Below are 12892 nucleotides of genomic sequence, written 5' to 3' on the forward strand. Positions count from 1 at the left end.
ATTTTTATAGTTCTAAAAGTAATAATTTATTAAAATTAATCACTCTTTTTCATTTGGTGAAATCCAATACATAATGAAATAAACAATATTTAAAAAAAACCTCTTTTTTTTATGCTAAGATTATTACAAGGCCCAATTGATTCAACATTAGATTATTGAGTTATCGTTGTGATTAGCCTAGATTTATCTTTTTAACCATAGGGATTCTTTCAGGAGCAGTATGGCCAATGAAGCTGGGGATCATATTGGAGTTGGGATCCAAGGAAACTTGGGCTTTTATTACGTGGATCGTATTCGCAATTTATTTGCATACTCGAACAAATAAAAATTTGCAGGGACAAATTCCGCAATTGTGGCGACTCTAGGCTTTCTTATAATTTGATATGCTATTTTGGGGTCAATCTATTAGGAATCGGCTACATAGTTATGGTTCATTACGTTAACCTCTAGTTAAAAAAAGAAAAGTTATTACGACTACAAACAGAGTGCAATAGTGTATATAAAACACATTGTGTCAACCGGCAAGAACCGCGTGAATCAAGTAGTGTAGTGATTCACGCGGTTCTCGCAAAGACCAAGTATGTTGGATGAAAATTGAAATTCATATTTGTTTTTACTTATTTAAATTTAAGAGAATAAAAACCTTCTTTTTTTCATTATCCAACCGACTCTTAAAATCATAGGAGTTTTTTCTTTAAGAAACTTTAAGAAAACTATCTATAAAAATAATTAGATAAAATACTTCAACCTTGTCAACTGATAGCGAAAGAACAAATCGGGATACATACCAATACCTATTACAGGTTAGAAAAATGGAGATGGAAACAAATAACTCGCGCGTCCAGAATCAAAAACAAAAGAGTTTGGAGTATTAATAATTTGTATCCATAGAACATCTGCCGTGACATAGATAATAAATAATAGGAGTTAATATCATTCCAATTGCCATTACAAAGTGATAGCTATTTGGGCATTAAAAGATATTTTTGGCTTGTAATTAGTCCTAAAAAGATTATAACTTCTGCAACACAACCACTCATACCCGTAATGCAAGGAAGCCATGGAAAAGCTACTGAACATCGTAAATATTTTGGCATGGGATACCTACTCCGCCCATTTCGTCGAGATAAACAAGGCGTATTCTATCATAACTCGTTCCTGCCAAGAAAAAAAGTGCAGCACCAATAAAGCCATGAGATATTATTTGTAATATAGCTCCATTGAGTCCCGTATCGGTTATAGCAATTCCTATAAGTATGAAACCCATATGAGATACGGAGGAATAGGCTATTCTTTTTTTTAAATTACGCTGGCCGGGAGATGTTGAAGCTGCATAGATATTTGTAGTGTGCCTACTATCATCAACCAAGGAGAAAATATAAATGAGCGTGTGGTAATAATTCCATATTAATCCGAATCAATCCATACGCTCCATTTTTAATAAAATTCCGGCTAGAAGCATACAAGTACTGTAATGCGCCTCTCCGTGGGTATCTGGTAACCATGTAGCGGTAGAATCGGTGATTTGACAGCAAAAGCAATAAAAAATCAATATAGAATATTATTTCCAAGCCACAGGATACGATTGATTAACTGATGTTTCAAATTTAATGTTGGCTCATTAGAACCATATAACCGATACCCAGAACTCCCATTAAGAGAAAATGGAGCCCCCCGCCGTGTACAAAATAAATTTTGTGGCTGAATAGAGACGTTTCTTCCCTCCCACATGGCTAAAAGTAGATAGACCGGAATTAATTCTAATTCCCACATGATGAAAAAAAGTAAAGGTCCCGAGAAGAAAATGATCCTATTGACCACTGTACATTGCTAACATCAAGAAATGGAATAATCGAGAATCCCGAGTAATAGGCCAGGCCGCTAAGGTAGCTAAAGTAGTGATAAATCCTGTAATAAAACGGGGCCTATAGACAGTCCATCTATTCCTAATTTCCAACGGAAATCAAAAACTGATCCATTTATAGTCGTCTACTAGTTGGATTAATGGATCGTCCAATTGGAAATGATAACAAATGCATAGGTTTTAGAAGAAGTTCTAACATGCATATACATATAGTATACCACCTAATTACCTATTTCCTTTATGGGGAAGAAAGAAAATTAAGGAACCCGCAAATATGGTAAGACTACAATTATTGTTAACCAAGGAAATTTGTTCGTGGTAAAGACAGATACGCTTGGACCAAAAAACCAGTGCCAAAAATAAAATATTTTGGCACTGGTTTTGGCGGTAAAAAAAAATGGACTCGGGTTTCTGTAACGTATTAATAAGCTATACCCATGCTGCGGGTTGTTCATGCCATAAATAAACTCGAACACTCAGAAATCTGTTGGGCAGGCGGATTCACATCTCTTACAACCGACACAATCCTCCGTTCTTGGAGCAGATGCTATTTGTTTGGCTTTACATCCATCCCAGGGTATCTTTCTAATGACATCCGTGGGACAGGCTCGGACACATTGAGTACACCCGATACATGTATCATAAATCTTTACTGAATGCGACATTGGATCTATCCATTTTGAACGTGATAAAGTTTCAATTAGTAATTGATAAATGATTATATATTTAAATACTAGTACTAGATGAATCGATGAGTTCCTCGAGTTTTTTTATTATCTACTTCTGGCTTGACAGTGCCAAACTACTTTGATTTATTATCTTTACTTTATTTGTGATAACACGATCATACCTTACGTGGCAGACATCTAATTTGAATTAATTTTTGAATTTTAATTGATGAAAATTCTAATTTTTATTCTAATTTTTATATATTATTATTATTATATAGATAGAATATAAATATAATAATATTCAACATATAAAAAGTATTACTTATTCAACAATTAGATTGATTTATACGTTGATTTTCTGTTACGATAAAATGAAACAATAGCGAGTCCAATAGCAGCTTCAGCAGCTGCAATAGCTAAACAAAAATGGAGAAAATGGCTCCTTTTAATTGACGACTATCAAAAAATCAGAAAATGTTACAAAATTTAGATTTACAGCATTTAATATAAGCTCAAGACACATAAGCGCCCTAACCTATTTCGACTTGTAATCAATCCATATAGACCGACAGAAAATAAATAGGCACTCAAAACAAGTACATGTTCGAGCATCATCACCAACTCCTTATCAATCGCGATTCATTTCAATATGAACACATTTAACCAATTGGATTGACTAGTAACGATAACGAGTAATAGAATTATATATAGAATAGAATAAAGGAATAGTGGGAATAAATCGAACTAATAAAGAATTTCTATTTTATATACAACGTCAAATAAAAAGAAACTGCATGTGATAGCTCATAAAAGGTTTTCCATTTCGTTTCGACGAGTATTATTGACGAGCTACAGCAATTGCGCCGATTAACGCAACTAAAAGAATTATTGAAATAAATTCAAACGGAAGAAAAAATCTGTTGATAAATGAATCCAATTTGTTGACTATTACTTATCAGATCTTGCTCGATAATCTGGTTTGCTTTGGCAGTCCAAATATCCCGTACCATGACGTATCTGAAATAGTAGTAATTAGTGAACAAAAATACTTGTACAGACCACAGAAGTTACTCCATCTCCCACGGTCCAAAGATGGAAATCTTTGGAATATTCTGAACCATTATGAACATTACAGCAAAAATGATTAAACATTTATGGCTCCTACGTAATAAGGAGCTGCGCAGCGGCTACAAAATGTGAGTTCGATAGAATATAGAATAAAGATATACAAACAAAACCAATCCCAACGAAAAGGCAGAATAAATGGGTTGGGAAGTAATACTACCTACCAGACCCCTAATATAGATACCCATCCCAGAAATACTAAAAGAAAAATCATGTATTAGTCCAGGTAAATCCATTATATATAAAATAAGAGATAATAAATCAAAATCTTTCATAACTTTATTGACCGTCAGGAAAAAGAGATAACTCTACTTTTTATTCTTAATTAATTATAATTATTAATTAATTAAGTCTTAATTAATTTAATTATTTTATGTTTAATTATTAAGTTTTGAATTATTATGTTACTGTTTTTAAACAATTATGTTAAAATTTGAAGTTTGGTGATATTTTTAAAGTTATATTACATATGATTTCAAAAATACTTATGTCTGTATATATAAATCCAATCCGACTTCTCCCTGAGTCGAGTACGAGTCTCCAAAAACTTCTGATTCCCTTTCGCGAGTCGAGTCCGAGTCATGAGTTCTTCAACTTTGTTATAATTAGTTTGTTTCACATTTAACGCTGCGTTTTTGAGTTTCTTCTAGGGAAAAAAAAGAGATATAAATGATTTCAAAACAATTTATGTTTTTGAGTTTTTTTTAATAGAAAAAAAAAAGAGAAATGGGTGGATATTTAGTTGATTTTGTTTCTCAAATTTTATTTTTAAATAGGTGATGATTTTTAATGATCTCTTCTCTTACATTATCATCTCATTCATTCATTTCAACTTTTTAAAAACAAAATTGGAGACACATAATTTGGATGAAAATTAAGATGTGACATGTTATTTTATCCAATTTAAGGTTGTAAAAAAAAACACATTAAATAAGAAAAAGAAATGGGTGGATATTTAGTGCATAAGACAGCCTCATAAATCATGGTCTTATCTTACAACTACATATGTGTCTCTATATATATATACCGGGAAATGTTAGTTAAATATTCAGTACCTATCTTAGGTAAAGTAAGGGAGGAGATTATGCAAAATTCAATGGGGGTTTATGAAACTCAGGGAGGTAATGTGTTTATCAAATTCAAAGGTTAATATGTAACTTTTTTTAATGTGGCAGTACCTAAACTTAAGTAAAATCTGCAGTACGGATCATTTTTTCATATATACAACAAGTACATTTGTTACGGTATATTCTTAAGCTACTTCCAAACAGAGTCTTACATATCAAGACTTTGTACATTGTCGGGCACATCATATGACAAAGTCATTGTAAGCAAATCTTCGATTGCCTTTCCAAAAAAAAAAGAGCAAATCTTCGATTTCCACACACTTACAAGAACGAGGAATGGATCACTCAACTTATAATTGGGTTGATCTATATTTTTTTAGATATGTTTAAAGATGTCGATGTCTGATTATGTATATAAGTTTAAAATGATGCTTTGAAATAACAATCTATCAAACTCTTTATTTTTAATTAAATATTTTTATTAAATTAAAAATCTTAAAACATGACAATTGTCATCTACTTAAATATGTAATTATGTCTAAAAAAATGATATATATGTAATCTTCTCTTTTTTTTTCTAACTAGTCTTAAGTCTCGTCTGATGGACGAGAAATATCAAAAAATGTATATATCAAAGGGAATCAAAATGATAACAAGTGTTAGATGATGATTAACATGTGTTGTATTCAAATTTTCAACATGAACCAACGTTATCTTTTTTTCGTCTAAAAAAAATAACAAAGAATATGCAATATCAAGTAATGTGATTTTATAGTTTGGGGGATTTTTAGAAGAGTCGGTTAAAAAGATTTATGATTTCCAACTTAAAGACCAACAGTTACCCAATATTTTTTTTTTTAGAATGACAAAAAGTTATGTTTTACTAGCACCTTGTTAGTATTCATGTATACTACTTATATAAACAAACTATCCCCTCTCTCATTTAACTATCTACTTTTGAATTACCAAATTTACCCTCTACATTTAGAAGGTGTTTGGGGTTGAGTTTTGAAATGGATTTTTAAATTATTGCGTTTGAAAGTTGTAGATAATCAGTTTATAGTGTTTGGCACAAAGGTTTCAAAAATTGATTATTAGCGTTTAGAAGATCACAAAACGCAAAAACTTAGAAGTAACCCTCACCTTACTGCAGGAAAACGTAGATTCTCTATAGCCACTTTCCTTCCTTTATTTTCACACCATACTCATGAAAGGCCTTATCTACACTTCAAATAAATTAGTAAATATTATAATAATATTATAAACATATAATATATGTATATAGATAGTCCGCCCTGCAAAGTCTTTATGCTTTTAGTTGATTTTTTCTTCAACGCCAAATACGTAAATGGGTAATGTGATTTAGTTATTATTATTTTATTTTTCTAATGAATCCTTTATTAAACAACAAATATTTCGGTAAACTAATACTTAGTTTATGATGTTCGATGTGTTTTCCTTTAACAATATTATTATTGGCATCATGTATTCATGTTTCTTGTTCTTATAGTTTCACCCAGTAAACTTATAGAAAAACTCATAAGAAGTTTAAGACTCGTTAATATATTAGTTACAATTAACCGCAATTACTTAATGTCCTCTTTTGTCAATTTACCTGTATAGTATTTGAAGTATAGAAATTTACCAAACACTTAAAAAGTTGATTATCTGATTATTGTGATATCAAACAACATAATCAAATCTAAACATTATCTTTCAATGGCATTTATTGATACAGTTGATTATCTGATTCTGATTATTCAAAACGCATAATCTATTTTTAAAAGTAATCCCAAACACACCTTAAACTATCTTTACACACCTTATCCCTGAAATTCCAATATTACCCTTAATAAAAAAACCCCACAATTACCTAAAACCTTTATTGTTATAAAATCCCCATTAACTCTAAATTATTGCTGAAGGTATTGTTACGAATAAAAAAATTTATAACTCACGAAATTATGAACCAATTATGTTCGTTGTATATTCGTATTAAATTTTAATTTTGACTATTTATTTTTTAATTGCCTTGGTTTCCTCTCCTACAATTGTAAGTGGTTATTTTCATGGTTAATGTTTGCACTTTATTATTTTTTGCACCAAATCCGCGACTTAGTTTTAGAATGATATATACGGTTAGATTCTGCATTGACGTATCTCATAAAAGTAAACTGAACGCTATAAACTGTTACGGTATCTAAAGCGTTATAGACCATCGCTGCTGTAACGCGCGACACCACTCTAGTATATTAATAAAAGTCTGAATGTTAAAAACAAAAATTAAATAAAGATATAAATTATTTAAATATACAGTATTATATAAATCGATTAGCTTTTGCCAGCCATACATTAGAGAACACATCTATTGCATCTCCCCACCAATAATGCAATTTCAACACCCACCCCACCCCCATCATAATTTTCATTTCCATTTATTCAAATCGAACATGATTGTACAAGTTTTGATGTATATCTACCAATAAACAGGATTATAAACTTCCTTAATCGACACGTGACGATATATTAAAACGATAATTGTCTTTTTAACCATATTTATTTAGAAAAATATCTATTAAATTCCTTTTTAAATTAGAATTTTTAAAAGTTAATTATTTTATTATTTAAATTCGGATACCTGTATTTTATTAATAAAATCTATTGAGAAAATTTAACGTAGGAATACTTTCTTAAAGTTCTTAGAACTTCTACATCCAATGACTTTACGAATCATGCTACCCTCACCGTTTATTTTTTTTCACCTTATGGAACATATGGTAGATAAGCTACTAATCTTTTTTCTTGATTTTTTTTCTTCTTCTTCTTCTTATTATTATTAGTATATTGATTATTATCATTATATTATTATAATATGTTAGGTTAATTGATTGTTATATATGGTTTTGTTTACACGTGAAACTAAAAGAATAGATTTCAAGTCAGTTATTTGGTCTCAGTTTGGGTCATCTTTACTCCAGTCAAACCATGTGTAAATAAAATCCCTAATTGTGATGTTTAGTTGTTGGCTAAAAAGTGGCTTTTTGATTATGGTTTATTTATTTTATTATTAGTTTTTTTAATTATATATAGATTCAATTTCTTTATTAGACATGGAATTAAATTATAACTCTTGGCTTATTGATAAACAAAAAACACATTATAACCTTATTTCATTGATCATTTTTTCAATAATAAAATTGTCTCTTTTTCTTTTTCAATTCTTCAGCTCCTATTACTTATATTATCTATAATAATATGTTATTAATATGAATACTCCAAAATTTTGAGTTTACGATCCAAATTACAAGATTATTTGACATTATCCACTATGTTTACAAGTTCTGATTTTGATGTGATTGTAAAAATTTAAGTTAAATTCAAATCTTTAACTAAACATATATTATATTATCATTACTCATTACTGTTTATTAGTATAACTTAGTCTCGATCATGGGTTACATTAACCACATTTATGTCATATTTGCGAATCATATATAAGGCATATTTGTATTTCTTTATGATAAAATTTATATAGCTACCGTACCTCGTACGGGTATTAAGATTAGTATATAGAATATAAGTATCTCGTGTTCGTCCTCCACGTTATAATGATAGCCAAAAACACGATCATCAAACACAACCATATATATCTACAGGTCATGCAATGCTAATCAAAACAAGCCAAATCGCACATGTTATTTTGCATTATTTACAACGTCAATTGTTTGTATATCGTCGCAAATTTTTAACCCTACCCAAAGGACTTGCGTTAAGATATTCAGCATAATTATTGATTACTATGAAAAACAAAACAGAAAGAATTCATAAAAAAAAATAAATCTATGGGCGTTTAATGAGACATACAGTATATTTTACTAACAAAATGTACAAGTCTAACTAACATGATGCTTTTTTCAATCAATAGATCAACGAAAAAGACATATTATAAAAATATAATACTCCTAATAAAAATAAATAAAAAGATGGGATTGATATATATATTTGATATAAAATCCACATAACCAATCATGGTCCTTGCTTATCTTTAAAGAAGAAAAAAACACAGCCAGAAAAACAAAAAAATGGGCGCTCAATGGTCTAAACAGATGGAACGCCGGAAAAAGATTTCCGACGAGAAGAAAACATTGCAAGAACTCGAAGAGAGCTCCGGCTGCAACTATCCAGGTTGTGATCACCACCCTAACGATCGTAAAACTGGATTTCTGGCCTGGGCCCGGAAAAACTTCACCTAAACAAGATTGTTTGGCCCGGAACCCATGATTCCGGAACCAATAAGATTGGGATCAGGATGGTTTCTAGACCATTTGCCCAATGTCAATCTTGTTCTATTTATCGACAACTTGTACTCGGTGCCCGTTTACTCGATATTCGAGTAAACGAGAACCGAAAAGTGTGTCATGGAATTTTAACCACGTATAGTATTGACGTGGTTATTAATGACGTAAAAAGTTTATTTCAGAAACTGAATCTGAAATAATTATTCTTGAGATACGTACTGAATTCGGGCATAATGATCCACCCGAATTCGAAAAGTACTTGGAGGAACAACTAGGGGAATACTTGATCCATCAGATGATCAAGTATTCCAAAAAACCGTTGCGGAGATTTTACCCAAACGGATATTATGCGTTGGAAGCCTCAAAAATCCGCCCAACCAAAAGCGGGCAGCCGTTTTGGAGTTCGGGTTACTTGAAAGATAACTGGATTGATACCGATTTGCCCCATACGAAATTCGAGAGTAATTTGAAGTATTTGAGCCAACAACAACCTGTGACTTCGCGAAAATACTTTTATAGGGTGGAGAATACGGTGACGCCACAAGCTGATAACCCGGTTTTGTGTGTGAAACCGGTTACAAACCGGATTCATGGGTATGCAAGGTTGTTCATAACGCAATGTTTCTCGAGAAATATTGCGGATCGGTTACAAGTATTTTCGACTGATTTTATTAATGAGGATTTTGTTGATGCTTGTGTTGGTCTTACTTGGGCAAGGATTGAAGGGAAAGGTTAATTTTTTACTCCGTCTTACGTTAAAAAGGATCAAATCATGCATCATGCAATATTTCATTTGTGCATATATTGTCAGTGCTTGTATATGTTTTTATCTAAATACCTATTTTGTTCTGGTTTGTATTCATTTCACTTTTGTGTGTAAAAAAGATTATTTCTATATCTGTGAAGGTTATTTAAATTGATTGTGAAAACCGGTTGTTAATATATGGTTTATATATGGTCCCGTGACAATTGTCTTCGGTTAAAAAGGTTGTACCAACTACCAAGTCATGTGATATTATAAACTAACAACGACGCTATCTTTAGTTAATTATAAATTTAATTAATACCTTTTAAAGGAATTAACATATCTAGCCTTTTGTTGACTTTCTCTTTTCTAAACAGAAGCTTATTGCAACTTTGATAAATGAACTTGTGCCAATGTAACTATTCCGGTGTAACCGAATGTTGTAAATACCTCTATTAGTCAGTACTTGACTGCCTGATGGTATGCATTATAGTTAAAGTACTAATTTAAAAACAAACTGCGAGTATTTTTTTACTGTTAAAAAAAAGAAGATAATATGAAGCCAAATCTGTGATAAACAGACAAAAAAATGCTTTTTATTCCATACATATTTTGGTGATTGGTCATAAGTCATAACTTTACAAGGTCATTGCAGTTAGACAGAAATTGGCTATATATAGCTTTGGTACACCTGTAACCTGTTACATATAGACTGTCCTTAATATATACTGTCTTTAGGCTATCTCCAATGCTAAGAACGTCCTTAGGTGTCCTTGAGTCGCCATATTATATCATTACAATTCTTACACATCCTTATAAATCCTTAAAATCCTATAATTTTATCTCTAACCATACAAATATCCTTAGATATCCTTACATATCCTTTAACTCCACTAAAAAAAAAATTTATATAAGTAAGGGCACCTAAGGGCATGCCCTTGGGTAAGGGCATGCATCAAAAAATCTTTAGTTTCAGACAAGCTTCAACCGCAAAGGATATCCAATGACACCTAAGGACACTCAAGGACGCCCAAAACATCCTCATTGGAGATAGTCTTAATATACTCTATGATATAACAGTAATAAAAAAAAAAGTTTATGTCAAACAATCAGTCAAAGTAATATTTAAAGCCCATTAATTAAAACCATAAAACTTAAATCAAGGTTTTAATTGCTGGTTCGACCACAAGTCCAATGAGACACTTTCACCTCCGGATTTGGTTTATTTACCAACCATTGCAATCCCTACAAACATGTTGTTTGTAACCGTCTTTTATGGTTCATTCAAAATCAAAAAATGACACATTAATACACACACATTATTTAATTAAATTAAAATGAAGAAAAAATTCTCAACAAGTAGTAATTATCATAATTTGTATTTAACTTTGATCCTCTGCAAACATCTCCCTCTCTTTTCCGGCCATCTTTACCGCCGTGAGCCGCCGTCGCCACCTTTTTTCATGCATGGTCATTTCTTGAAAAATATACATATACACGCACCCTTTACATTACACCCCAAAAGTCTCTAGCTTTATAATCAAAGATTCGTTGTAACAACATTTTAAGACGTACCCATATCTTTATTTTCAAGAAAGATCAAAATTTGATACCCGACCCACCCGGGTGGTCTGCGGGTGGCAATGGCGGACATTGTGAAACAGATCTTAGCCAGACCTATTCAATTGGCTGACCAGATTATTAAAGAGACTGAATTTGCTCGTTCATATAGACAAGAATGTGCTGAAATCAAAGAAAGAACCGAAAAACTCGTTGGGTTGCTTAGGCAAGCCGCTCGGGCCAGTAATGATCTTTATGAGCGGCCCACTCGTCGAATTATTGATGATACTGAACAGGTTTTAGATAAAGCGCTTATCCTTGTGATCAAATGTCGGGCTAATGGTTTCAGCCGGATCTATACGTTTATCCCAAAAGGCGCGGTTAAGAAACAATCGAATTTGATTGAGAATTCGATTGGGGACGTGTCGTGGCTTCTACGTGTGTCCACTCCTGCAAATGAACGTGATGATGAGTATGTTGGATTACCCCCAATTGCGGCTAATGAGCCAATATTGTGTTGGTATGGGAACAAATCGCGATACTTTGTTGTGGGACGCTTGAGGATAGGCGGATGCAGCCGGATCACTTGTATCGTTGGCTCGAGATAATGATAGGTATGGAAAGTTGATTATTGAGGAAGGTGGGGTGCCACCGCTTTTAAAACTAGCGAAAGAGGGAAGAATGGAAGGTCAAGAAAGCGCGGTTAGAGCGATAGGTTTGCTTGGGCTTGACGAGGCGAGCGTGGAGCAGATAGTGAATGCAGGGGCTTGTCCTGTTTTCGCGAAAATATTAAAAGAAGGCATATGAAGGTGCAAATTGTGGTGGCGTGGGCGGTGGCGCAGTTAGCTAAGGCAAATAAGCAATGTCAAGATCAGTTTTTGAAAAACAACACGATTAGGTTACTCGTGAGTCATTTAGCGTATGAGACGATTGAAGAACATAGTAAGTACGCGATTGTTAGCAAAAACAAAATGGCGTCGATTCATGCTGTTGTTATGGCCAATTCGGATCATGATCATCATAAACACAAGCAAGATGATGATGATCAATGTCATGTGGCGCGTCCTGGTGGTTTAGATGCAGGGGATATACATAGTGTAGTGACCATGAATCTCCGAGCCAACCACCCCAACAACGACGAGAAAGGAGTAGAAGACGTGTTGCATTGCCCGGGCAAGCATTAAAGGGAGGGATTCGAAGATCCGGCTACAAAAGTGAAATGAAAGCGATGGCAGCACAAGCACTTTTTCGCCTTTGTTGTGATAATTTTGCAATCTGTAAAACCATAACGGAATCTAGAGCACTTTTATGTTTCGCAGTACTCTTGGAAAAGGGAGAAGATGAAGTAAAATACAATTCGGCTAGGGCGCTAATGGAAATAACGGCAGTGGCCGAACGTTATTCTGAGCTAAGACGTTCGGCCTTTAAGCCAACCCCCAACCTCACGCGAGGTTGTGGACAAGTTGCTTAAAATAGTTAACAAAGGAGAGTCTGATCTTCTTATTCCAAGTATCCAATCAATTGGAAACTTGGCCCGAACCTTTCGGGCCACTGAAACAAGG

General features: G+C 32.8%; 3 pseudogenes; 2 read left to right on the plus strand and 1 right to left on the minus strand.

The window, feature by feature from the left end:
- Positions 1–713: 713 nt before the first annotated feature.
- Positions 714–2319, minus strand: LOC122584592 (annotated as a pseudogene).
- Positions 2320–8724: 6405 nt separating this feature from the next.
- Positions 8725–9954, plus strand: LOC122584591 (annotated as a pseudogene).
- Positions 9955–11277: 1323 nt separating this feature from the next.
- On the plus strand, positions 11278–12886 carry LOC122584593 (annotated as a pseudogene).
- Positions 12887–12892: the final 6 nt, after the last annotated feature.

Source organism: Erigeron canadensis, unplaced genomic scaffold, assembly GCF_010389155.1.
Source record: "Erigeron canadensis isolate Cc75 unplaced genomic scaffold, C_canadensis_v1 Conyza_canadensis_unscaffolded:50, whole genome shotgun sequence".
NCBI classification, from domain to species: domain Eukaryota; kingdom Viridiplantae; phylum Streptophyta; class Magnoliopsida; order Asterales; family Asteraceae; genus Erigeron; species Erigeron canadensis.